Here is a 3,164-nt window from a genome sequence, read left to right as displayed (position 1 = left end):
GCCGCCGCCACCACCCTCTTCGTGTTACACTTCTTCTCCCTCTCCGTCCTGCAGCGAGTTTCGTTCCGCCGCCGCTCCACATCCGCCGTCCACTCCGCGTTTGTCCAGCCCGACGGCCTCTATTTTGGCGCCCGTGGCTTCCTCGCCTTCGGCGCGCCATCAGCGGCGAGCTTCTTCGGCGGCATGGTGGTGGAAGGGAAGAGGAGGAGCTGCAACTGTGGGGGAGAATGGCGGTAGCTCCTCCAAAATTTTGCGGGGAAAATGGTTCTATGCGGCGCATTTTGCAGGGAAAACGAAATTAATGGAGGGAACTACCAGTTCTGTCGCCGACAACGCGGGCCCGCTCGACGTTTCCCGCGCTATTGTTTTGTCCGGAGTCCTCGACCGTGCCTCAGGAAGACGGGGATGGCCTAGGATCTCCGGATGGATGAAAGGCCAAATCCGGAGAAAAACGAGGAGCCGGGGACACGACTAAACCGAATAACGCTGTCCAGATGTAAAAAAACAGCTGCAAGAGCCTCCTCGGGGAGACGGCTGGATATGCTCCTATGGCAGGTCGACGCAGCTATCGCGGATATCGCCGATTCAGACTAGTTATTTTGGCAATCACTTCTGCGGCATGTAGCGAGCCGTACCTTGCCTACTTGTAGCGGTAGGAGATCGTTGCACGCCTAATCGTGCACCCAGTAAGATCTTGTTTGGTAGTGGAGTATTAGTGGAGATAATCCGCTAGGGGATTGGGTGAAACCCCTACCTCCACCCAATCCCCTCAAATCCCCACAAAACCTCATCCCTAATCCCCGCTTTAAAAAATAGCTATTTGGTGGACAGGGATTATTAGTGCACAATGGAATGGCAATCAGCGAGGCATATCAACAAACGTTAGCAAAAAAAAAGTCTCCAACGCAAATATTTTACGGTGTCCTCTGTACTTCAGACATTTGTACACTGGTGTTGGCTTCTATGTATGTCTCTGTAATAAGTTGAGAACAGATAGGAACCAAGTAACTTTATGGCAGCACGTTAGATTGTAGAACCCAAATTCATCCAGTGGTGAACCAATTAGTACGGATGTAGTTTCCTCCATGCTAGCTTCAGTTAAGATGGCATGTACGTTGAAGTAAACTGACACTGACACAGTAGAGCAGCTTGGCCGGGAGGGGGTTAGACTAGAGCGGCGGGCAACTCACTGGTGCAGAGGCTGGCCTTCTCCTCGTCCTCATACACGACGAACTCCGGCCGCCTCCTGCGCCGCCCGCACCTTGCCGTCGAAGGTGAAGTTCCTGCGAGCGATCAGCACCGGTCAGATTTCAAGAACGGCGGCGATGTGGAGGAGCTCGACGAGATCCATGTTTGTCTTCGCCCGATCGATGTCCGCTCCTCCCGCAGCTCCTCGCCCCTCCCGCAGTTCAGGCCGTCTCCGCTCGCCGGCCGCCGTCTCCAGTCGTCGCGTCGCCAGTTACCCTGCACTTGGCCGGGGACGGGGATAATACACGGGGTCAGGGTCGTGGATTGCGTCCAAGAGAAAATTGGGCCGGGGACGGGGATACGCGGGGATAGGCGGGGATAAAATTGGCCCAAAACGCTAGCACCAAACGAGCGTTTAGGGAAAATCGGGGATTGAAAGTTGGCCCGGGATAATACTCGCTAATCCCCCGAATACTCCACAACCAAACGAGGCCTAAAAAGTTTACACCATCATGGACGACTTGGTTTTACAAACACAATGCTTACCGGATGTTTCTCCGTTGTGAATCACCAGATGAAGGATTGAAGATTTTCTAGGAACTTCACTCGAGCGAGAACACCACACGGGGTCTTACTCACTAGTAGGAAAAGAGACTTCCATCCGTCCCCTTTAGTCCTCAAAATATAAGACCCGCGACTAAAGGGGTCTTTAGTCGCGGTTCGGGAGGCGACCCGTGCTCGGTGGCCAGCTGGTGGACGGGAGGAGCTTTAGTCGCGGTTGGCCAGACCAACCGGGACTAAAGGTCCTCAGGCCTGTGTTAGCATAAGCCGTTGTATGGCGACGGCGACAGGACGCAGCGGGCGCAGCGGAAGCATGACGACATCCAGGTCTCGCGGAGGAGCAGGGGGCTCACGATCGAGGAAGACCGGATCGTCAAGGCGTTCCTGCGCGGGGCGATTGGTGAGTGCGTTGAGTCAGTCTGTACCGTTGTAGCTAGCTGCATGTCGTGTGTGCATGATCCACTAGGATAGGTATGTGCTGTTAGTGGTGTGAGTGCATGGAGTGCGTGGGTGCTGAGTGCTGCGATCGCCCACGCTATAAAGCCATCCTGTAATCAGTTAGTTCAGCATTGAGTTGCCGAGCAATGTAGCCACACAGCAATACAGAAAAGACTAGGGCGTTGGTGCGCCCGTGGCGGCGTTCGTCGCCGGCCGGAGAAAAACTTCTGCGTTCATCTCTTTCTTCCACCTCCGTCTGTTCGTGAGTGAGCTGTGAGTGAGAGGGAAGAAGAGGTGCAGCCTCGGGCTGCACCAACATTTGGTATCAGAGCCTTGTCGATCCGAGGCGCGGCCGTGGCATGCGGTCAGTCCGCGACGAGCACGGCGGACGCGGAGGCGGCGAGGGGACGCCGTATGTGCGGCGAGCGCGGTGACCGTGGCGGACCTGTGTGGTGGCGCAGAGGCCGCGGTGGCGTGGCATGGCGGCGGCGTGGAGGAGCTGCGCGGCCACGGAGGCTGTAGCGGCGCCATGCGACGGCCATGGAAGAAACTCGGCGTGTGTCGCCGAGGAAGAGGACCGCGTCCTGGGCGCGCCGGGCTGGCCGCGTTGCCTGCGTTAGTGCGCGGCATGGGCGTGAGCTGGAGCCGTGTGGAGCGCGGCGACGGTCGCCAAGGAGGAAGAAGATCGAGCTGCTCGAGCGGCCGCGTTGCCTGCGTCAGTGTGCGGCATGGGCGTGAGCTGAGGGCAGGCTGATCAAGGCGGAGGGAAGCCGGTCGTGCGGCGGGTGAAGGCAGCTCGGGCGGCCGCGTTGCCAACGTGCGTGCGTGGCATGGGCGCGAGTCGAGGGTGTGCGGACCACCGGAGAAGATGGACGCGTTCGTGCGCCGAGGCGTTTGTGCGCGGGAAGAAGCTCGGCGTGTGTCGCCGGAGATGAAGAAGGGCGCTCCCCGCGTTGACGAGAAGCCGGTGTCCTGTA

At 58.1% G+C, this 3,164-nt stretch overlaps 1 long non-coding RNA gene across 1 annotated transcript; it reads right to left on the bottom strand.

Moving 5' to 3' along the window:
• Nucleotides 1-870: 870 nt before the first annotated feature.
• Nucleotides 871-1,823, bottom strand: LOC124700962. The gene is made up of 2 exons (XR_007001878.1): nt 1,735-1,823; nt 871-1,283 (listed from the first exon to the last, which is right to left on the bottom strand). It is a non-coding gene; the product is annotated as an uncharacterized LOC124700962 (long non-coding RNA).
• Nucleotides 1,824-3,164: the final 1,341 nt, after the last annotated feature.

Source organism: Lolium rigidum, chromosome 3 (genome assembly GCF_022539505.1).
Source record: "Lolium rigidum isolate FL_2022 chromosome 3, APGP_CSIRO_Lrig_0.1, whole genome shotgun sequence".
NCBI classification, from domain to species: Eukaryota; Viridiplantae; Streptophyta; class Magnoliopsida; order Poales; family Poaceae; genus Lolium; species Lolium rigidum.
Note: the sequence above shows the minus strand (reverse complement) of the source record. Positions and strands in the feature narration are given on the sequence as shown.